This window comes from Pongo pygmaeus, chromosome 6, assembly GCF_028885625.2.
Source record: "Pongo pygmaeus isolate AG05252 chromosome 6, NHGRI_mPonPyg2-v2.0_pri, whole genome shotgun sequence".
Classification (NCBI taxonomy): domain Eukaryota; kingdom Metazoa; phylum Chordata; class Mammalia; order Primates; family Hominidae; genus Pongo; species Pongo pygmaeus.
In genome coordinates, this window is record NC_072379.2 from 145,065,452 (window position 1) to 145,091,206 (window position 25,755).

Below are 25,755 nucleotides of genomic sequence, written 5' to 3' on the forward strand. Positions count from 1 at the left end.
ATGTTAGCCAGGCTGGTCTCAAGTTCCCAGCCTCAAGAGATCCACCAGCTTTGGCCTCCCAAAGTGCTGAGATTACAGGAGTGAGCCACTGCACCCAGACAGATTCTGTATTTCTAAGAATTTCTCAGTTTGATATTGATACTGGCACTCAGTGGTTGGTCCACATTTTTAGAGGGGCCACTTTACTGGTATCACAAATATAGGATGCCATTGTATATTTACATATTAGAGTTGATTTTGAAGTTTTATGTCTGTATTTATTAGCTTTAATTTTTTTAATGTTTGCTTATTTGCTCCTTTTCATTTTTCCCATTTTAGGCACTTGTTGGGCTCATCAGCGTTGTGTGGAGTGGTCACTAGGAGTATGCCAGATGGAAGAACCATTGTTAGTGAATGTGGACAAAGCTGTTTTCTCAGGGAGCACAGAAGTAAGTAGACAAAGCAAATATTTAAATCATAGTTTTATAACATTCACTTTAATCAGAAGTTCACTTGAAAGGATTATTAAATGATTGCTATAGTATAAAAGCTCTCAAAATAGGAAATTATTAATTTTTATTAAGAGTAATTTTAGGCCAGGTATGGTGGCTCACACCTGTAATCCCAGCACTTTGGGAGGCCGAGGTGGGCAGATCACTTGATGTCAGGAGTTTGAGACTAGCCTGGCCAACATGGTAAAACCCCTTCTCTACCAAAAATACAAAAATTAGCTGGGCATGGTGGCAGTCGCCTGTAATCCCAGCTACTTGGGACGCTGAGGCAGGAGAATTTGCTTGAATCTGGGAGGTGGAGGTTGCACGTAGCCAAGATTGCGCCATTTCACTCCAACCTGGGTGACAGAGAGAGACTCCGTTTAATTAAAAAAAAAAATTTTATGCAAAAATTAGCCGGGCATGCTGGCGCACATGTGTAGACCCAGCATCTTGGGGTGCTGAGGTGGGAGGATTGCTTGAGTCCAGTAGATTGAGGTTGCAGTGAGCCATGATTGCATCACTGCACTCCATACTCCAGCCTGGGCGTTGGAGTGAGACCCTGCCTCAAAAAAAAAAAAAAAAAAAAAAAAATTAATTTGTGTAAGCCATTGGAATGTAGTATGTTACTCAGTGAACTTGAATCTTTTAAAATAAGTAGTTTACATTTAAATTAGAAATTAAAATTTTAGAAATGAAAATTTTGCGCTATGCTTATACATTCATGTGGTTACTTTTTAAGACAAAACTATTTGATAATGATTTAAAATGAGAGAAAATATTTGAAAAGATTTGAAGGTCATTAGTCCATAATGTGGACTACCTCTGTTTGATATTTTAAAAAGTGATTAAAAAATTTTTTTTAGTTCGGCCAGCAGTTCAGTTCATCTTTATTGCATTGTATCAAAGTAATATGTGCATAGTCTGCCATTTTTCAGAGCTTTTCCTGTGATTTTCATGTAATTTTGAAACACATACAAATGAAACAGCTACCTCCCATCTATAAAGACAGCAAACTCTGTGAAGTGATACTGCTTTGCTGTCTACAAATTTCTTTTCTTTTTCTGTTTTCTTAAAATGTAGAGATGGGGTCTCACCATGTTGCCCAGGCTGGTCTCAAACTCCTGGACCCAAGGGATCCTCTCTTCTCTTCCTGGCCTCCCAAAGTGCTGGGATTTTAGATGTGAGCTACTGTGCCTGGCCTTCCTTTTTTTTTTTTTTTGAGAGGAGTTTTGCTCTGTTGCGCAGGCTGGAGTGCGGTGGCATGATCTCAGCTCACTGCAACCTCTGCTTCCTGGGTTCAAGCGATTCTGCCGCCTCAGCCTCCTGAGTAGATGGGATTATAGGCTCGTGCCACCACACCGGCTAATTTTTGTATATTTAGTAGAGATGGGGTTTCACCACGTTGGCCAGCCTGATCTTGAACTCCTGACTTCAGGTGATCTGCCTGCCTCGGCCTCCTGACGTGCTGGGATTACAAGTGTAAGCCACTGTGCCCGGCCCCTTTGGTTTTTAACAAGTATATTTGGGAGAAGTGAGGCAGCCCTTCCAATGGAATATTAAAACTGGAAATTTTGACCTTAGAGACTATATGGGCTTTAATAGATAGAACATAGGAAAAGCTTTCAAAAGTATAGTTGAGACAAGGACTTAGATTCAAGTAAAAGTTCAATCATTAGAACATTAGCTTTACTTGGATTATCAAAATGACCTGATTTACATAGATGAGTAAGCATCACCTCAAGAGTAGTGAAGTCAGAGTGCTTGTTTTGGAAATTTTACATTAAAGTGTATATGTCATCAAATTTTGAACAGTTTAATGCATAATAGTATTTTCCCCAGCCTGAACATTCTTAGAGACTGGATTAAGACAATGATATTTCAGTGAAAACCATCTCTTTTATGAATTACTTCATAAAAGTAATTTTTATTTTGGGCTATTTTGTGACAGTGAAAAGTATTACAGGGAAGGTAACAAAGGCTAAATGAGCTTTTTGGTGGTGGATTAGAACCAGAGGAATCAATATAAACTCATAGTGTTTGATGCTTAGTACAGAAATGTAGGTGTATGTATTTGCATGAGTTTGTATGTGTCCATGTATTTCCTACCTCTGTTTGCTAGGAAGGTAGTTAAAAGAAAACTTGCCTCACTCTGTCCCTTTTGGACAGAAGTTACCATTTTTGTTCTTACTGATTAATAATTAAATGGTATTTAGAGATGAAGACTGTGTCCTACCACTGGCAGAGGAATCACAAAGCCTTAGGAGACATTGCATCCCTTCCGACTTTGTTTAGGCATTAGAATTTGGTGGGCCTAAGCAAGTTAAATGCAGATTGAGTACTTGGAGTTGCTAGACCATGTGGGGATTAGAAGGGACCTAGTGGTAACTCTGTCAAACCTTTACCTCTCCACTAGATTGAATCACTCAAAACTCACAGGAGTGTCAGTTTTGTGTTGCCGTTTGTACGGTTTTTTGTTTGTTTTGTTCTTCTTCCTTCTCCCCTCCCTTCCTCCCTCCTTCCCTCCCTTCCTCCCTTTTCTTTTCTTCCTCTTCTTTCCTTCCTCCTTCCTTTGTTCCTTCTTTCCTCTTCTTTCCTTCCTTCCTCTTCTTTCCTCCCTTATTTCCAGGGTCTCACCCTGTTGTCCAGGCTGGAGAGCAGTGGTGTGATCATGGCTCATTGGCAACCTCGGCTTCCCAGGCTCAAACGATCCTCCCCCGAGCCTCCCGAATATCTGGGACCACAGGCATGTGCCACCTCACCTAGCTAGTTTTTAAATTTTTTGTAGAGACTAGGTTCTGCTGTGTTGTCCAGGCTAGTCTCGATCTCCTGAGCTTAAGCGATACTCCCACCTCATCCTCCCGAAGTGCTGGGATTATAGGCATGTGCCACCATGCCTGGCTTTTGTTCATTATTCTTCATTATCAAATAGGCACAAGATGGACCAGTTAGCTAGAACTTTGTCTCAAGAAAGGAAGACTTGTCTCACTGGCAAAAATTCAAACATAAAACAACACATTTGTTGACAAGGCTGTGGGGAAACAGGTACTCTCATTCTTTGCTGCTGCAGATGCAAATTGGTACACATCTTTTGGAGGGAAATTTGGTGATACCTAACAAACTGTATGCATTTACCTCTCAATTATTCTAGGAATCTATCCTGAATATGCCTCTAACAATACAAATTATGTATTATTTAATGTTATTAATTATAGTATTATTTAATTTGCAAAATATTTGAAACAAACTAAATGCCCACACAGAGGAGAATGGTTGAATAAACTGTGTTACATCCATATATCCATATAATGGAGTACCATGCAGATAAATCAGAAACTAGAGATTGGTTACCTATAGGGAGTGGGAGGCAGAAGAAGGGAGTGGAGATCTGTGTAGCATGGATGGAATGTGAGTGGCACTTCTCAGAGTATATATGTCGGTATAACTCTGATTCTTAGAACCATAGGAATGTTTTAAATGCTTCTATGCAATTGCCACCAACCAGGATATGGGAGACCAAATAAGCAATTACCACCAACCCAGATGCAGGAGAACCCAAAAAGGAATAGTAAAATTCACATAAAAGGGGATAGGGAGGGAAAGAACTCACCTAAGTAACTGTAGAAAATGGTGTCTTGATTACATAACATAAAACTAGAGACAAAAAGAACTGTACAGTCATGCTGTAGTGTTGAGATCAGAAGTATGAAAATAAACTCATGGTTTTTAATATTTACACAGACATACAGAAATATAGATGTGTGCATATGTATGAGTTAATTTGAATATGTATATTTCCTACCTCTATCCCCTGAGAGGGCGTAGAAACAATGACACCCCAGGAGCATTGAGAATACCTAGTGCTTAGATCTTGGTCTCCAACCATTGCTCTTCAATGAAAGGAACCAGGGCTCCTTGAGAAGTAGTTCCTTACAGGACTGGTGCAGAGAAAATACAAGGTAAGCCTAGATCATCTTGTGGTGCCAGAAAGTAATGAAGTGCTTAAAAAGATGAAAACCTGTTCAAAGCACGGGAACCTACCTGAAGGAGCTCCTAAGAACTGGACCAATTTTAGCAACCACAAAAATAATGATAATATTGCATGTTCATCCATAGAATAAGTACACGAGTCCATACTGATGTAAATAAATATAGATTGTCCAGTCACATCACTGCTCTACTTAACACTCTTCAGTGACTTCCCATTTTATTCTGAGAAAAAACCAGATTCCTTGCTAACCTGTAAGGCTCTATGTGATCTTCACCACCCCTCACGTGTGCTTCTCAGACATCTTTTCACTATAACCGTTTGTTCATTTACTTCCTTCAGCCACACTGACATCATTGGTCTTACTCAAGTACGCAGACGCAGATCCACCTCAGGGCCTTTCATAATGCATGCGTTGCCCCCTCATATCCTTTATGTATTTATTCAAGTGTGACTTTACAGTGAGGCCTTTGCTAGGCTTGCTGCCAAAGATTTCAAATGCCTTCTCTTCCCATAATATCTGCTTTTTTGTTTTCTTTTTCGTACTTATCACCTCTGACAGAGTGTATATTCATGTAATAATCTTACTTATTGTTCATCTCCCTCTCACTAGTATACTAGTGCCATTTGGATAGGATTCTTTTCTGTTTTGGTTATTCCTCAGTGAATATTTGTAGACTAATTAATAGCACTGAAGATCATTTATGGAATCATTCATAGGCAGCAAATAAGTTCGAACTACCCAAAAGTGTTACTGGAGGTTATCAAAAAAGTTTATATACTTAATCTCTAAATAGAGCAAATCTTTACAGTTCTACAGAAATGATTGGGAAGGAGGAGCCAAGGAAAATTTCTGCTATCACAAAAGTTTCCCTAGGGGTGATATAGCTATTGAACTTAGAAGACATTTTTATTTTGCCAAAATGTAGATTTTGCTGACCTTGGCTAGGTGCAGTGCCTCCCACCTGTAATTCTAGCATGTTGGGAGGCCAAGATGGGAGGATTTCTTGAGCCCAGGAGTTTGAGACCAGCCTGAGCAACATAGTGAGATCTCGTCTCTATCAAAATTAAAAATTAAAAATTAAATTTGCTGACCTTTATTATGTAGCTGAGTATATTCTGATACCTAGCTCTATTTTCAAAGAAAACAGACACTTAACCTGCCCCTTCAAGATAAAGATGACGTTTCAACATTGAGAATGCAGTAACTTTTCAAAGAAACATGTCCTGGGGGGTTGAACATTTTGAAAACAGATGTTTTGAACTATTTATATTGATATTTTATTGTCAGAAATAGTGAAGGTTGTAAAAACAAAACAAAAAACTCTCATGTTTGTCACCTTAAAAGAAACTTGAACATGGAATTTTCTGATATGTTTAAAATATTCTAAAGAGCTCTGGTTTAAGGCCATTTATTAAACATTCAATATTTTTATTAGAAAGGGTGAAATTTTATTTGCTTAAATTTTGATAATTTCGGTTGAGATTTAAAAATGGTTGCAGAAATCATGTACTACTTCTAATTAGGTCATTTTACTTTTGGGGAGAGCCTGTTTTTTTAAACCCATGAGAGCCATAGAAACTAGATATTGAAATAAACCAAAGTTAGAATTAGGCTTTTTAATCTAAGAAAATGGAAGGGAATGAGATACTATAAAGCTCAGGTGAGGGGTTGCAGTACTTTGTAAATTTTTTGATTGTGCACATCTTTTAATAAGAAATGTTTGAGTATGCAGCTTTATTATATGTTCTCAGTGGAATATGTATGTCTTCTCTCTCTCTCTTTTTTTTTTTTTTTTGGAGACATAGTCTCTCTCTGTCTCCTAGGCTGAGATTGCAGTGGCGCAATCTCAGTTCACTGCACCCTCTGCCTCCTGGGCCCAAGTGATCCTCCCACCTCAGTCTCCCAAGTAGCTGAGATCATAGGCATGGACCACCACGCCTGACTAATTTTTGTATTTTTAGTAGAGACAGGGTTTCGCCATGTTGGCCAGGCTGGTCTTGAACTCCTGGCCTCAAGTGATCCGCCTGCCTTGGCCTCCCCAAGTACTAAGATTACAGGCATGAGCCACCATGCACAGCCATGCATATCTCCTTTATGTAACTTAACAACATCTGCAACGTTTGTTTGTGCGAGTTTTTTATTTTGTCTGCATTTGTGTATGCGAGTCTTTTTCTATGGATTTTTCCCACCATGGCTGTAAGCACCATGAGAGTGAGGAAAATAGCTATTTTGCTTTATCATATTTTCTCTGGTGCCTAACAAAGTACCTGGAACACAAGAGAGTCACTAATGGGATAAATACATGCATTGATGGGATTTGTCAGTGAAGGGCAAAATTTAGTGCATTCGCTTGAATGAGGAGGTAGGTCCTACTGGCCTCTTGGGTAGAGGCCAGGGCTGCCACTAAACATTCTACAATATACAGGACAGCCTCCCACACCAAAAACTATACAGCTTAAAATGTCGATAGTGCTGAGGTTGAGAAATCCTGGTTTGACATATTATTCCTGTGTTAAAATTAATATATTTAAAATAATTTCCTCAGTTGTTAACATGGCATTTTTATCAAGCAATTTTGTTTTCTCTGAAATATACCTCAGATTGTTTTCAGTTTTTCCAGGGGAAACTTTATTCATCTTTTACTAGAGAAAAGAATATGGCAAACAGTGAATCTGTGTTTCAGGTAGGGTAACGTTGTTTTTCTTTTAATTTCTCTTTTGAAGCTCTTGGGGTGCTACCAACATCTTGGAAATCTGGATAATTTGAGTATTACTGAGGGAATATTTTTATTCTACATGCTATAAATGTTTAATCATTTTATTTATCTAAAGCTCCTTTCTTGGCCAGGCGTGGTGACTCATGCCTGTAATCCCAGCACTTCGGGAGGCTGAGGCGGGTGGATCACCTGAGGTCAGGAGTTCGAGACCAGCCTAGCCAACATGGCAAAACCCTGTCTCTACTAAAAAAATATTAAAATTAACCGTGTGTGGTGGTGTGTGCCCGTAATCTCAGCTACTTGGGAGGCTGAGGCAGGAGAATTGCTTGAACCCAGGAGGTGGAGGTTGCAGTGAGCTGAGTTTTCACCACTGCACTCCATCCTGGGCAACAGAGCAGGACTTCTTTTCAAAATGAATGAATGAATGAAAGAAGGAAAGGGAAAGGAAGCTCCTTTCTCTTCTATTCCCAGTATTGCCCCCCAAAAAGAAGTAATCCATAAACCTCCAACGTATATTTCTGTTTTCTTAACTAGTTCTGAGTAAAATGTTCAGTGTTGGCTGGGCATGGTGGCTCATGCCTGTAATCCTAGCACTTTGGGAGGCTGAGGCTGAGGTCAGGAGTTTGAAACTAGCCTGGCCAATGTGGTGAAACCCCCTCTCTACTAAAAATACAAAAATTAGCTTGGCATGGTGACGTGTGCCTGTAATCCCAGCTACTCGAGAGGCTGAGGCAGGAGAATCACTTGAATCCTGGAAGCAGAGATTGCAGTCAGCCGAGATCGTTCCATTGCACTCCCGCCTAAAACTCTATCTCAAAAAAAAACCAGGTGTTTTACTCTTAAAATAAGACATTAAAAAATACTTCTGTTGTCTCCCCTCTTAGAATTGGTAATCTCCTCCTTCTCCACCCTCATCCCCTGCTGTAATTCTATATTGAAATTTCATTGTATTTTGTGCCAGATGTCTTTGTGTAAAACCAACTTAGTTCTGTGAGAAGAGTTGTACGTTTTTAATATTTTTGTTCTTTTTGTAGACTGCAGGAACAAAAATAGCCTTCCTTTAGTAAGGTGGCAATTCACATTAAGAATGTAGATAAGCAAATTTAAACTTTTAAATGTAATTTGTCTAAAAAAATTGAAAAACAGTGTATAGTAAAAGTCTCTCCTCCAACCAACGGAAAGTACTTTTATGTAAGATCCTTTAAGTTACTGACTTGAATCTTTACGTAAGGTAATTTGTTAGTATCTATTTTATAAATAATGTTATTTAATACTGTTTTATTTTCTATAGAATCGTAGTGTTTTTCCATGTAAATTTTTAGAAATTCTTAAAGTATGTATCCCTCATTTTCCCCTATAGTTGTTTGCTTCTACTTCTGTTTTTAAGAGATAGCATCTCAGTTGTTTAAGCTGGAATGCAGTGGCACGATCATGGCTTACTGCAACCTTGACTTCTTAGGCTCAAGCAGTCCTCCCGTCTCAGCCTCTAGAGTGCTGGGATCACAAATGCATGCCACCATACCTGGCTAACTTTTCTTTTCTTTTTTATTTTTTTGAGATGGAATCTCACACTGTCACTGGGCTGGAGTGCAGTGGCGTGATCTCGGCTCACTGCAACCTCTGCCTCCCGGGTTCAAGTGATTCTCCTGCCTCAACCTTCCAAGTAGCTGGGATTACAGGTGCCCACCACCATGCCCAGCGAATTTTTTAATAATTTTTTTAGTAGAGATGGGGTTTCACCATGTTGGCCAGGCTGGTCTCGAACTCCTGACCTTGTGATTTGCCCACCTCGGCCTCCCAAAGTGGTGGGACTACAGGCGTGATTCATCACACCTGGCCAACTTTTCTTTTTTTTTTTAAGAGGCAGGGTCTTGCTCTGTTGTCCAGGTTGGTCTCAATTCCTGGGCCCAAGCAGTTCTCCCACCTGGGCCTGCCAAGGTGCTAGTATTATAGGAGTGAGCCACTGCGCCCAGCCCTTTATAGTTTTTTTCTTTTTTTTGAGATGAAGTTTCCCTCTGTCACCAGGCTGGAGTGCAGTGGCACGATCTCGGCTTACTGCAACCTCAGCCTCTCTGGTTCAAGCGACTCTCCTGCCTCATCCTCCTGAGTAGCTGGGACTACAGATGTGTGCCACCATGCCCAGCTACTTTTTGTAGTTTTAGTAGAGACAGGGTTTCGCCATGTTGGCTAGGATGGTCTCAATCTCTTGACCGTGAAGAGAGTTTTCATGTTAGTATGGCTGAAAAAAAAATCACAAAAGATGGCAAAAACCACAACCTAGCACAAAAGCCATCACAATCTTACACATAAAAATATTCTGAAGATATCTTAGCAACTGCCTGTCCAACCTCAGATTGGTGTCATTCTTCTATTAATCTTTTAAGACAAGGATAATCATTTCAAAATAATTAGATAAAATTCCTCATTTTTCCTTTAAAACTTTGTGTTTCCTTACCTCCCTTAATATGCATATAGTTTATTATTGCATGCCTATTCCTATTGCAATGTTCTATTCCCAAATATGTATATTTTTAATTTTAGAGAGCTTGCTCTGTTATTTAGCCTGACAGTATAAAGATGCACTGTGAACTATAAAGTTCTAACTTAAATTAAAATAAGATATTATTTGAATATAATAAAGGGAAACTTTATCCTTTAAATACTGTCATTCTAAAGCTGTCACAATTAGGGTTAGGGCATTCAAAAATGATGTAAATGTTTTATTCATAAATTGTCAAAAAGATAATTCAAAATAGAAATTATTTTAAAAATTTAAAGTACTACAACAAAATATTTATATCACAATTTAGCATTGTGATTTATGCATAAAATCACACATACATTCAAACACAGAGATACACATGTATATTTTTCATTTAACATTGAATAAATTGTTTAAGACAACCCTTCCATTTTCCACATGAAGAACACTGGGGTTCAGAGATACTATGTAACTTGACCAACATAATTTAGCTGGTCAGGAACAGAATGGATACTATACAGTAATCCTCCCTGATTTGCAGTTTTCACTTTTTGCAGTTTCAGTTACCTGCAGTCAACCTAAGTCCAAAAATATTCAATGGAAACTTCCAGAAATAAACAATTAATAACTTTAAAATTGCAGGATGAGTAGCGTAATAAAATCTGACACCATCCCTCTCTGTCATATTTGGGACTTGAATTATCCTTTTGTCTGGTGTATCCCTGCAATATACACTACCTGCCTGTTGATCACTTAGTAGCTCTCTTGGGTATCAGAAAGATTGTCACAATATCACAGTGCTGTGTTCAAACAGCCCGTGCTTTACTTAATAATGGCCACAAAATGCAAAAGTAGTGATGCTAGCAATTTGGATATGCCAAAGAAAAGCCATAAAATGCTTCCTGTAAGTGAAAGGCGAAAGTTCCCAACTTAATTAGGGAAGGAAAAAAAATCATATGCTGAGGTTGCTGAGACCCAAAGAGATAATAAATCTTCTATCTATGAAATTGTGAAGAAGGAGAAAAAATGTGCTAGTTTTGCTGTCACACCTGAAACTTAAAATGCTACAGCCACAGTGCACGGTAAGTGATTAGGTAAGATGGAAAAGTCATTAAATTTGTGGATGAGAGACATGAACAGAAACATATTTCAAATGACAGCAATTGGGTTTGGTACTATCTGCAGTTTCAGGCACCCACTGGCCTCCTTGGGAGGTATCCCTTGCAAATAAAAAGAACTTCTATAATCCATATTTCATTCTAATGCCAAAGATAAAGCTAAAACATTTATTTGCACTTTATAATGATTGAGCAAAATATTATTTTATTAATGAATTTTAGATTTTATCAAAATAAGAGTAAGATTACTACAATGACTTTAATTCTAAACATTACCTCTTTGAAGCAAAGATATTGAAATCTTCAATTAAATTTAGACAATTACGTAGGGTAAAAAAAGCATATATTTTACTATGTACCAGCTTAATTCACAATAGTAAGATTTTCTAATAAAATACATCATATAGAATTCCTAGTCTGGTGATAGGAAATGTATAATTTATTAATTTTGTTAACTTTGCTAAATATGAGATGCCTAAAATTGGAACCTATCTTCATATGTTGCCATTGAAATTGAAAATAAATTTGATCCCTGATGAAATATTCACATTTTTTTCAGTTCAATGGAAATTAATATTGATTCATCATCTTTAGTACACTGGAGACCACATTAAAGTGTCAAACTACTAGCTTGTCATCTTCATTGACAATTAAATTTCCTTTAAAACAGAGATGTGGGAAATTGAATTTGTTCATTGTAAATGGAAAAAAAAAGATTGAATTGCATACTGGTTCCCAGAATGAGTGAATCCTTTCTGGAGGAAACAGTATTAAATAAGATTATGAACAAGAGAGACTATTTTCTCTTTGATAATGTTAATGGATTGGATTTCAGAGTGATTGCCAGAAGTTAAAATTACTCCATTGGTTGGAAAAGTAAATGGTGGAGACCTTATGGAAAATTAACAATTTTTTAAAATGCCTAGATTTGTACAGAGCCTTCTCCAACTTCTGGTTTTATAGCAGCAGGAAACCAAACTAGACTCAATTCTTCAACCCTAGGTTGTAAAGTTGGACAGAGGAGAATAATATGCCATTGAGAAGGTTTCTGAACATTGCTTGCCCTTCCTCCTAAATCTGTAAACGTAATGAGCAGTTCATACCTGTAATATGGTATTTCTGACTCAGTAAGCACTTAAGGATGTTATAAGCATTCTTTGAATCCTGGGAAATATAAACATCAAGCTGGTCTTATCTGGAACCACGGAGTTCTTAAGTGTGTTTGACAAATATAGATGGTAAATAGATGGGTATAATAAAAAAAGAGGATGACAAAAAAATTAAATCATTTTTATGAAATGTCTGTATATTATCAAGAAAAAAAAATCAAGCTTGGATCACTTTTGTGGAGACCATCACAACGCAGCACAAAAGCATTGATTTTTAGTTTTCAACGAAGTGGCTTTGACATAAAATTGTGAAATAGACACTCTTCACCTCCCTTGATAATCCTTCACTATTTTATTATGAGTCCAATAAACTAACACTCTTTCTCCACATATACTTTAAAAATGTTTTTTAGTCATTTTGCTCCTATGGGCATGTAACTAATAACAGCTTTAAATTACACAGGAAGATTCATTTATACTCTGACACTCGAGGCCCCATCGTTAATTCAATGTTAAGGTACCTAGCATTATGTGTACCACAATATTCCTTACCCTACTGCATACATTCACAAATCTTCTCTGATAGAAAAGACGTACACACTGATATTCGCTATCCTATAACACTCAAATGTTTAGCAAATAAACTTTTGTCTAATATTTTCTTTAAAAATGTGTGCCAATCTCATTTTGTTTTCTTTTTGCAAACTCTTCAAATTATATTGTGCAATATATTTTTCTTAAATCATTTTCCCCTCTACTCTTCAGATTTGGTAACTTACATTGATCTGTCATCCAAAACATTGACATTCCTCCAAATGAGTAAAGTCCATCTACTTCGGTTTTAAAATTTTATTCTTATTTTTAAAATTTCTATTGTAAACACTTTATTGTATAAATCTTATGTGATTTGACATATATGTCACATATATGTCAATAATTTGTGTATCTACATATACACAAATTATTACTGCAGGTAAGCAATTCAACATATTTGTTACTTTCCATCATTACCTTTTTGTTGCTGTTGTAAGAGCACCTAAAATCTACATCCTTGGCATATTTTTACTATACAATGCAGTATTATTAACTGTAGTATTCTTGCTGTACATTAGATCTCTAGACTACTTAACTTAAAGTTAGTGCTCTTTCATCTAATCTTTCCATTTCGTCTCATTCCCCACCTCTGATAAACACCATTCTACTCTCTGTGTTTTTGTATTTGACTTTTTTTTTTTTCAGGATTCCACATGTAAGTGAGATCATGATTTTTTTTTCCTGTGTCTGGCTTATGTCACTTAGCATGACATCCTCCACGTTTATTCATGTTGTTGCAAATGACAATTTCTACTTCTTTTTTAAGACTGAATAATATTCTATCATATAGAGTATAAAATATAAAATTCATTTTTTCACTTAATTCTCAGAACACTTTTACATTTATAGAAAATTTACAAACATAATACCAGAGTCTCATATGCCCTGCACCCAGTTCCCCATACTGTGAACATCTTACATTAGTTTGACAGATTTGTCACAATTAACAAACAAATATTAATACACAAATATTAACTAAATTCCATATTTGATTAAGATATTCTTAGTTTTTACCTAATGTTGTTTTTTGTTGTTTTCATTCCAGGATCTCACCAAAGTTCTTGCATTGCATTTAGTCATTATATCTGCTCTTGGTTGTGACAGTTTCTCAGATCTCCCTGTTTTTGATGACCTTGACAGTTCTGAGTGATACTATTTGAATACTTTGTAGAATGTCCCTCAATTATTATTTGTCTGATATTTCGTCATGTTTATATTGGATTTATGGTTTTTTTTTGGTTGGAAGACCACAGAAGTAAGGTCAATTGTTTTCATATTATAGCAAAGTAAATGCTATATACATGATTAATGGCTATTGATGTTGACCTTGATTGCCAGGCTAAGGTAGTGTTTGTCAGGTTCTTGCAGTGTAAAATTACTCTTTTTCCTCCCTGTCTATACTGTACTCTGTGGAAGGAAGTTACTATGTGCAACTCAAACACAAATATACACACACATTAGTTTGTTTAATTTTCTGATTATTGACCATGGGAGAGCTAGCCTGGTACCTAATGGAAAAGATATTCTCCTAGAAAATGAGTTGAAATCATTTTTTTGTATTTACGAAATAATTATTATAAATAGCTTCTACATTCATGAGTGTGCTTGGAAATTGTACTGTATAATAAATCTTATTCTTCCATTTTCCTTTCATGTAAAATAAAACTTCTGTCAGAGAGTATGAAAATTACCTAATGACATATTTTTCTCCTATTTCTGTAGACTTATTAAATATTTCTAGATTATTTCCATTGTTATTTCTGGACATCTATTCAGATAAGGATCACACAGTGGTTGTTGTCAGTGGTTTGTATATAATTGTATAACATCTTTTGTAAAACACAGTCAGAATCTTTAAGCGTAATCTGTTAAAAAGAAAACAACTAAAAGTAAACAAAAGAAAAAATTATTTCCTCTTTTTTCCACATAACTTTTACTTCAAGATTCTAAGCTGAATATGTCCAAGTGAAATTACACTGACTTCCTTCTGTATCTATTTTATAACTTCATGCATCTTGAAATGCATTTTTATGTTCATTATTGAATTCATATCTGCAAATTTTATCTACCAAATATTTTATAGAACTGAGGAAGCATAATTTTAATGCCGATATGTGAAGTAGTTATCATTAACAATATTTTTAATAATGTGTTTTTAAGCTATTCCAGTCTTCTGGCAGGATGCAACCTTTAATCCTTTGTCCTCCATGAACTTCCTCCTCAGTAAGCTTGTCTTACTTGTTAAATTCCTATTAGGATGTCTACATGGATTCTTACAGAATGTTTTAATTGCATCATTAATTAAACATCTAGACATTGATTTTACTTACTATTTGATCTTTTACAGATCAGAACTAATTTAAAAAATTATTTCTAGAGCTACTGCATTGCTGTCTAGTGGAATAGATTTTATTGCAGATGGTCCAGAGACTCGACTGATAGCTACAATCTGCCAGCACTGGCTCTTGAAGATAAGTGGTAAGGAAATAATTGCCTTCCTCCTTTAACTCTACCTTATTCACTAGCAATTCCTTATCCTGTATGAGATGACTTTACTTCCAACCGATCTTGAGTGTATGGAAAATTTGAGAACTGCCTAGACATGGCACAAATGCAGAATACATGTAGCCAATTAGTGGGAAACAAATATTAAAATATAAACAGGTAGGTGTTTAAATTAAAAAACAGAAAATCCTAAGAAATTTTTATAAATTAGAGTGAAAAAATTACTAAAAATTTTTTAATTTATCTCTTATCCATTTGACATTATCTAAGAAAGTTCGAAGGATTTTAAAGAGGCAAGTAATGGGATTAAATCTTCACTTGGGTATGTCAGACACATCAGCCACCCAAATGTCAGGAGTGACATTCCTAAGGTGAGATCATTGTAGTTGTCTGTGGTAATTGTGCCCTTTATTCCTCCTCTTATTTCTCTCTACAATCCTTTCTTGCCAAAGCTGCCTTTATCCCCAGGGCCATATATTCAGTGTTCCTTCCCTCATTTTATAAGGAGAGGGTTTAGACGATGTATCCTAGGTTCAGATGAGGATTAACAATTGTGTTATTTTAGCATTCATTGAGAAGATGTATTTGAAAACCTCTTCTAACAGTGATATTTCGTTCATTTATCACTTGAATAGTTTCAGATAAATAATACCTGCTAGAGAAACTTTTGGTAGTTTCCTTTTTTTTTTTTTTTGAGATGGAGTCTTACTCTGTCACCCAGGCTGGAGTGCAGTGGTGTAATCTCAGCTCACTGCAACCTCTCCTGGGTTCAAGTGATTCTCCTGCCTCAGTCTCCTGAGTATCTGGGATTACAGGCACGCACCACCACATCCAGCTAATTTTTGTATTTTTAGTAGAGACGGGGTTTTACCATATTGGCCAGGCTGGTCTTGAACTCCTGACCTCAGATGATCCACCCACCTTGGCCTCCCAAAGTGGTGGGATTACAGGTGTGAGCCACCACACCCAGCCTACTGTTGGTGCTTTCTAATGATACTAAAAGTATAAAGAAAATTTTCTTGGAAGTATAGAAATCACTGGACTTCTAGACAGCTTCTCTAGACAAGGAGAAGAGTTTGGGGGATGACAAATAATAGAAATTAACTTGTGCAACTCTTATTTAGGAATATAATAATGAGAGATTAAATAATAGAAAATATGCATATGCTTAAGTCATAGTTACCATCCATACTTGATTAGCCATTTGTCATATCCATAATTTAAATTTTGGTTGCTCACATATTTGATGATCACAAGGAAGCTTGATATTTTGCAATAAAAATAATAAAATTTGGGATTTAAGATTGTTCAGCTCAATACCTTTCTTGTGCTCCCCTTTTATTCTCCTGAAACTGAGAGAATAAAAAGGGAGAACAAATATGCTTTTTAAAATCCTTTTTAAAAATTTCAACTTTTATTCTAGATTCAGGTTTGTTACATGGGTATATTGGGTGATGCTGAGGTTTGGCCAGGTAGTGAGCATAGAATCTAGTAGTTGGTTTTCCAGCCCGCTACCCTACTTCTCCCAGTAGTCTCCAGTATTTATTGTTCTTGTCTACATGCCAATGTTTGGCTCCCACTTATGAGTGAGAACACATGGTATTTGTTTTTCTGTTCCTGTGTTTTCCTGGGATAATGGTCTCCAGCTGCATCCATGTTGATGCAAAGAACGTGATTTTGTTCTTTTTTATGGCTGCATAGTATTCCATGGTATACATACACCAGATTTTCTTTACCCAATCCACCATTAATGGGCACCTAACTTGATTCCATGTCTTTGTGTTTGTGAATAGTGCTGCAATGAGCATACTAGGGCATGTCTTTCTTTGGTGGAATAATTTATTTTCCTTTGGATATATACCCAGTAAAAGGATTGCTGGGTTGAATGGTGGTACCCTTTTAAGTTCTTTGAGAAATCTCCAAAATGCTTTTCACAGAGGCTGAACTAATTTACATTCCCAGCAACCTTGTATAAGTGCTCCCTTTTCTCCACAGCCTCATCATCATGTTATTTTTTGACATTTTAGTAATAGCCATTCTGACTGGCGTGAGATGGTATCTCATTATGGTTTTGATTTACATTTCTCTAATGATTAGTAATGTTGAGAATTTTTTGATATAATTGTTGGCTGCATGTATGTCTTCTTTTGAGAAGTGTCTGTTCATGTTCTTTGCCAAGTTTTTAATGAGGTTGTTTTATGCTTGTTAAATTGCTTGTTACTTATGGATTCTGGATATTAGACTTTTGTTGGATGTATGGTTTGCAATTTTTTTCTCCCATCCTATAGGTTTTCTGTTTATTCTGTTAATTGTCTCTTTAGTTTTGTAGAAGCTCTTTAGTTTAATTAAGTCCCATTTGTCAATTTTTGGTTTTATTGTGATTACTTTTGAAGACTTAGCCATAAATTATCTGCAAAGGCTGATGTCTGGAATATTGTTTTCTTGGTTTTCTTCTAGTAGTTTTATAGTTTGAGGTCTTACATTTAAATCTTTAATCAATACTGAGAAAATTTTAATATATGGTGAAAGGTAGGGTTCCAGTTTGGTTCTTCCGCATATGGTTAGATAGTTATCCCAGCACCATTTATTGAATAGGGAGTCTTTCCTCATTGCTTATTTTTGTCTACTTTGTTGAAGATTAGATGGTTTTAGGCCTGTGGCTTTATTTCTAGGTTCTCTATTCTCTTCCATTGGTCTATGTGTCTATTTTTATATTATTACCATCTATTTTATAGTAACCTTATAGTATAGTTTGAAATCAGATAGCGTGATGCCTCTGGATTTGTTCTTTTTGTTTAGGGTTGCTTTGGCTTTTCGGGCTCTTTTTGGTTGCAGATGAATTTTAGAACAGTTTTTTTTTTTAATCTGTGAAAAATGGCATTAGTAGTTTAATTAGAATAAAATTGAATATGCAGATTACTTTGGGGGCAGAATGGTGATTTCAATGATATCGATGCTTCTGATCCATGAGTATGGAATGTTTTTCCATTTGTATGTGTCACCTATGAGTTCTTTCAGCAGTATTTTGTAGTTCTTCTTGTAGAGATCTTTTGTCTTCTTCATTAGATGGATTCCTAGGTCTTTTTTATTTTTGGCTATTTTTAATGGGTTTGTATTCTTGATTTGTCTGTGAGCTTGAATATTATTGGTGTATAGAAATCCTACTACTTTTTATACATTGATTTTGTATCCTAAAACATAACTGACGTCATTTTTCAGTTCTTGGAGCCTTTTGGTGGAGACATTATGGTTTGCTAGGTATATAATCACATCATCAACAAAGATAAATAATTTGACTTCTTCTTTTCTTATTTAAATTCATTTTGTTTCTTTATTTTGCCTGACTGCACTGGCTAAGACTTCCATTATTATGTTGAATAATGAGTGGTGATAGTGGGCATCCTTGTCTTGTTCCTGTTCTTAAAGAAAATGCTTCCAGCTTTTGCCCATTTAGTATGAGGTTGGTTGTGGCTTTGTCAGAGATGGCTATTATTATTTTGAGGTATGTCCTTTGATTAAGAGTTTTTATCAAGAAAGGATACTACATTTTATCAAAAACTCTTTCTGCATCTATTGAAATGATCATATGGTTTATGTTTTTAATTCTATTTATGTAGTGAATCGTAATTATTGATTTGCACATGTTGAACTAGCCTTGCATCCCAGGAATACAGCCTACTTGATTGTGGTGAATTAACTTTTTGATGTGCTGCCATATATGGTTTGCTAGTATTTTGCTGAGGAGTTTTGCATCTATGTTAATTCAGTATATTGTCCTATAGCTTCTTGTTAAGTGTTAAGATTTTCTAAATTTTCACCATGTTTACCATTCTTCCCTGAATAGGCTACTATCAGTCTGTTGTCACAAGATGTTTTATAAGGAAATAAAATCATGTTATGAGAAAAGGGATTCAGATATGAAATGCAAGGCCAATAACTGAAGAAGTTATAAAATAAGAGTCTACCAATTTTAAATTTTTTGGCCTAGTCACATCAAAGGGAAGGATTCTAGGACAAGGTTTGTTAATAATTTGTTTTTTTTTAGCCAGTTCATCTCTACTGGGGCCCTCTAACATCCATACTATATTTTATATTATTTCCTTTGTGTGTGTGTGTGTGTGTTTGTGTGTGTGTGTGTTTTCACCTTAACATATACAATCACCGTAACATAGAAAATCTTTAGGGGATGAGAGCTGGGAGGGTAGAGAATGCTATCTAACCCTCTCACCATCCTCAACAAATTGTGTCTACTCTAATTTTCTTAAGGTAAACAGATTTGGGGACTTTAAACACAGGAAGAGTTTCCCTAATTTCTCTGCAATTATGCTATTATATCTCTTTTCTGAGACTATGGAAGCATAATGGCTGAGCAATGGGCTAAGGTAGGAGCAAATGAAGTGAAGAGGGAATAAGAGCTTTATTTAAGTTTCAAGCCCATTATTCTGTTACATATATCTTTGCTTTTCTAGTAGTGCTTTTCATATAAAAGGTCCTCATTAAACATTTGGTGAGTGAATGAGTGACTTGGAATGAACAGTGCCTGTACATAAAGTCTGAGGTGACCAGGACACCTTCCAATTTCAGAAACTACTATTAGGCAGCTGTGACCCTTGAAAGACTATGGCTTCAGCTGGAGCTCATATAAATTCAGCATGTTAAAGAATATTAAACTTTTGTTGTTGAATATTCAAAAGTATAGCAAGTTGTTAGAAATGGCCTGAAATTTATTTTTGTTTATAAAAGTGTTCCCAGCTTTAAAATGAGCTGTTCCCAAATTAGTGGGGCAATTTTGGTGAGATTATATTCATGAGGCCTTACACAGAACTGGGAATGAATATGAAAAAAAGCTGAAAGGACTATTTATGTATGGGAAAGTTATAAAGGAGTATGTCTGGATGAGTAAAAGTCTACTTAAAGGATTGCACCACAGCTTGTGCCTGACAACTTTGGAGACATGATTGAGGGATTAAAGTAGAACAAAGTCTTTAATAAAAAGTTGCTCTGTTAGTCAGGAGGGCACACACAGGAATGCTTTGATGGCCATATGTCAATGTGTGAATCTGAATTGGAAGGGACAGTTTTTCCTATACATCTGCAAGGCACAGCATTGTTGTGGTGTTTTGGTGCAAAGACTCTAGGGGATTCATTATCAGGACTGATATCATGAACGTTTTGTGATAGCTGCCAGTACCAAAGCACCAGCAGCAATAGCAGTGATGGAGAACCTGGAAGAGACATCACAGGCATGAGCATTAGTAATATTAAGAGCAGGTAAAGAAGAGCATCAGGACATCAGGTGAGAGAATGCTCAAAGTACCAGTCAAATTGAGTGTGATGTGTCTGGGAAGCTACTAAGTGAAGGAGAGTTGTTCTTTATAATGCTGGAAGTATGTCAATAGCATGTAACATCATAAGCCACACAAAGCTGCTCACAGTGAAGCCCCATTTGTGCCCAGTATTGTCTGAATTGATGAAACAGAGTTTTCATGATTAACTCGTACATATTTGCTTGGTTTTCAAAAGATTCTTACAATCACTATCTTGGCAGAGTTAATTTAATAATGTGCCCTCAGCCCAGGAGGACTCTTGGTATGATACAGTTACCTGAGATACAGTTAACTGAGATACAGTTACCAGATTAGAAAAGAAAAGTGCAGGACACCCATTTAAAACTGAATTTCAGAAAAACAGCAAATTTTTTAGTGTAATATTGTTCCAAATAATACCTGGAACATACTTATACGAAAAAAATGTTGTTTATTAACAATCCAAATTCAACTGGATGTTCTGTCTTTCATCTAGTAACCCTACACTGGACCTGTTGCATCAGTAACCTCCATCTGCCAGGTGGCCATCGCTTCTTATTTCTTTACAAAGGTGGAGGCGTGGTGAGGTTCTGCATCATATAAGATTGCACTTGACTCTGACTCTGCAGCTGCTCTGCTTGCTTCCTCACTGGTGTCCCCTGCTCCTGGGTGAGGCACTTCACTGTTCATGGCCTTCCGTCTGCATGGGAGTGGAGCATGTTCCTGACTTGGTTTCTGCAGTCAGCACATCATCATCGATTTACCTCATGGTCTTCTGTGCTTCTTTCTCTCCCATTTCAATAGAAATTCCTTTCCCTGGTCACCTCTTTTAGAATAATATACTTTAGAAAAAACTGTTTTCATTTTGTACCGTACAACTCTCTCCTTTCCAGGAGTAGGTGTGTAGATGGTGTACAGTAGGTGTGTAGTGATAGGTTGAAGGAACATTTCAGGCACAATTAATAAAGTACTAAGAAGCATTGTTTTCTACAGAAACTGTGCCCTAGCTCCAAGTTCACCCACTATGTGGAGCTCCTTCCTTCTTTGTGATAATTTTTGAGTAAGAGAGTCAACTGCCTTTCTATGAAACACATTCCCATGAGTTATTCCTGATCTCAGGTTCTTCGGATATTTGTGTAACTATGTCTACAGTCCTATTTTGACTGAAATCAAGTTCTCTTCCTTGGGATTTCTGGACCTAAGGGAATAAGAAAATACAGTGAAACCTTTGTTTTCTTATTCCTACATGAAAATTAAGAAGGCTGTTTTTTTCCTTTTGTTTGTTTCTGGATTTTTGTTTTGTTTTGTGTGGCTGGTTTTGCCTTGTTTGATATTATATAGAAGACACAGAGAAAGTCAAGCTTGTCTCATCCATCTGTTTTAATGAGGTATTTTGAGTATCAGCCCTAGCCCAGATGAAAAACCTTATTGGACTTTCTAGTTAAATGCTTTCTATCTCAGCCCTTGCACAGATAAAAAATTGTATTGCATTTTCTAGTTAAATACTTTCCATGTAAAGTGGATTTTTTATTTATTTGCATGTATATTCTTTCATCTTTGAAGGATACACATATATGAGTTTTATCACTTCTTTCTCAAAGAAGAAAGGATTTATGTTTGGTAATATGTAAGATATGAGAAACATCAAGACTCAAAGATAAACTTTGCTCTCAGATGTCTGGTCACTAATTGTGCTACCCATCTCTGTGCTTGAATTTCCTTTCCTGTTAGGTGAGAATAATGAACCCTGCTGTTGTGGATTTTTTTAATAGTAGGGTGCTATTACATTCTGGAATTAATCAAGGAGTTACTTAATAAAATATATTCCAGTGTATTATAAGCACTTTTAGCTTTAAAAAGTGAACTTTTTAGTTGAGACTACAGGATTTTGATCTCATACCGTGACAAGAAGATCTTGCCCATTTGTTTCATATAAAGTGGTTGAAATAATTTAATATTCATCTCACCCTTAAATGACTCTCTTTGATGCCTGATTTTCAGCAAGCCTTTGAATTTCTCTGTTTTCAAAAATATTGCTTCCAGGGGGCAGATTGCCATGGTTTTCTCAAATTAACTTCCAGGCATGCTTATGTAAAGGGGAACTTGGTTAGTAAAATGGACAGGGTTTATTTGTCAGAGGAAATGACTCCAGAAGAAATGTAGACACAAAAGTGCCACCATACGGAAATTGAAGAGCTGAGCTCTTACTCTCAGCTTTAACAATAAAATGCTTTGTGACACTCAGAAACCTCTTTTGACTTTGAGACCTCAATTTCTTTAAATCTTAAAACATAACAATAGACTACATTTGTGATTCTCAAAGACAGTTGAACAGAATCATCTTGAGGTTTTATCTTTTAAGTTAAGATTCCTAGATTCCTCCCCAGAATTCATGACTCTGGCAACCCTACCTGGGAAATTTCCTTGTTCCAATGATTGCCTTACAAAACAGCAACAGTCAAGGTGCAATTGAAATAGGAGAGTTCCCTGGCCCCCCTCCCAGGATGTACAACAGTAGGGTAGCTTGGCCCCATCTCTGCTTATAGGAGTGGGAGCATGCAGACAGGCAGGTGCAGTAGCCAGGTCCAGTGCTTCTGGGCTCTGGCCCCATGGTAGCATCTAGGGTTGCCTGTGACTCCTGAAGCCCAAGTAGGCGTGTGTTACAGTGCTCTCTTTTAGATTTGCCATCTGTGGATGATTTAAGTGCTAAACAGCTCAGTGGACCCTCTGCCTTTTTGCAAGGGCAGAGGGCCAGTGTGACAGCTTTCTTTATCCCCAGCTCTTGTCTGCCATCCAGGAAAAATCAGGTCATGCACAGACTTAAAGGATGGTGAATACAGGGGTTTTATTGAGTGTTGGAGGTGGCTTTCAGTGGGATGGGTGGTGAGCTAGAAACAGGATGGAGTGGGAAGATGATCTTCCCCTGGAGTTTGGCCATCCAGCAGCTGATCTTCTCTTCAACCCTCCCCAGCCAAACTCCTCTGGATGTTCAGATGTTCCTTCTCCTCTCTCCTTCTCTGCTGCTCTTCTGCTTTTCTGTTCATCTGCCCATATGCTCATGGAGCCTGGGGTTTGGGGTTTATATGGGTATAGGATGGGGGGGTGTGGTAGGCCAAAAGGCAACGTTTGGGCAAGAAGACAGGAATTCCTGTTCCCATTTAGGGCTGTGGGTTTCCAGGCTTGGGGGTGGGGCTTTTGCTGGGGAACCACCCTCTTCTACCCAGTATTTCTGTCTCCTGTCCATATCGCAGTTGGTTTGGTGCCAGAAAAAAAAAATGTGAGTTCATAATATTTGAAGTCAAAAATATGAAGTGTGTTTAAGTTAAAAATACTGTATACAGGCCAGGAGCAGGGTCTCAAGCCTGTAATCTCAGCACTTTAGGCGGCCGAGGTGGGCGGATCACAAGGTCAGAAGAACAAGACCATCCTGGCTAACACGGTGAAATCCCGTCTCTACTAAAAATACAAGAAATTAGCCGGGTGTGGTGGCATGTGCCTGTAGTCCTAGCTACTGGGGAGGCTGAGGCAGGAGAATCATTTGAACCCGGGAGGCGGAGGTTTCAGTGAGCTGAGACCGCACCACTGCACTCCAGCCTGGGCAACAGAGAGAGACTCTCTCTCTCAAAAAAAAAAAAAAAAAAAAATACTGTATACAAATAATAAATACTACATATAGATATAAAAATGAGATTAAGAAAGTTGCAACATTAATCTAGGTAGAAATAATAGATGAAAAAATACATTGTGATGAGCAGATCCTGGAAATCTGTAATTTTTATCTGTTCCAGATGGTTCTGAAGATTAGTGATGAAAAGAAATGACTGGGCTCTTTCAGCTCAAATATTTTATTTCATGTAAGGCTCTGATTGCTATCACTGATCTGTAGTTTCCTTCTATAATAGAGATGGATATTAAATAACTGACTACCCTTAAAATGAAATTGGAAATTGTCCTTTATTTGATAGTCATACATGGTGGTCATCCTGGATTTCAAAAACTGCCTTAACAAACACACAGGAAGGAGGGCTATCTCAAGCAGTCTAATACCCATTGCTCTTCACTAGGCAGAGCATGTCCTCATGAACTCACAGTTCTGTTTGTACTAGAGGGAGCCCGTATAGACATGCTGTCAGATCAAGCCTCTACGTTTCAAGCCAGTAGACAGATGAACTGTGTGTTTAATCCCTCTGTAGAAAGTGCAGTATTCAAGGTTTTATGAGGTGTTCTATTATATCTTTCACCTGAATTTATTGAGCATGTATTGATTATTATTTGTTTAGAACTACACACAAAAAACAAAATCATAATCCTTTTGTTCCTAAAGCTGAAAAAAAGGAGATATAACAAAAGAAAAAAAAGACTGTATATCATTATGAGAAAAAAAATGAGTAAAATAAGCTATACGGATTTTTGAAGAAGGAAGAAATCAGTGGTGGTTAGAACAATCTAGAAAGTCTGTATGATAGGAGATATGCTCTGAGTGAGTAGAATTTGGTTATGCTGGAGGCGAAAAAAAAATACAGATGTTGACCTTAAACAACTACAAGCCAGTCTTTTAATCATTGACGTGCAAACCCCTGCAAAAAGTTCACCAGGTTCATTACACACTAAAGCATCTTTATTCCATTCCGTACATTCCAGATGTTGTATTTTAATTTTGTCCCTCAATTTTCTATAAGTTATATAGAATCTATATAATATTATATATATAAAAGTCATTTTCTTTCGACATAATTCTTTGATAAAATATTGTTTGGGTTTGGGATTTTTGTTTTGTTTTGTTTTGCTTCCATGAGCACTTTTAGACTCTAATGAAGTTTCACACACTTATTTTCCTAATAACTCTATGTAATCATCATTCCCTCTTCAAAAATATGGAAACGTATATAACAAGTTATTTTTACTTTTTTCCTTGGCCTGCCCTAAAGTTTAGTCATGTTGGCATTATTAGAGCAGAGCAATTTCTCCATGTGCACTGTTCATTCTAGTTTTTATCTTCATTTCAAAATAGTGGAATCTGTTTTATTATAAGTTTGAAAGTACAAGTTTTAAACAATTGCATATTCTCCTTAAAGATCTACAATTTTCATTCTTTCTCTCAGAACATCTGCTTGTCAAGAGGATTTTTAAAATTCCATTAATTCTACCTAGATTAATGTTTCAACTGCTGTAATGTCAGTTTGTCCCAATATATAATATTATTATTTGTATACATAATTTTACTTACACATAATCTGTACTTCTGGCATTAGATAAATGTTATGAATTCATACTTGTCTGTGTTACCAAACCAGTTATTCTTTGAGTGTGTCCATAACGTAAGGTTATCAGTGGCACATGGAAATGTCTCAGATAGGGTTGCCAGATAAAATACTGGATGTGCACATAAATTTTAATTTTACATAAAAAATGAATGAAATTTTGTGAATTATGCAGATATGAGTCATACTTAAAATATATTGG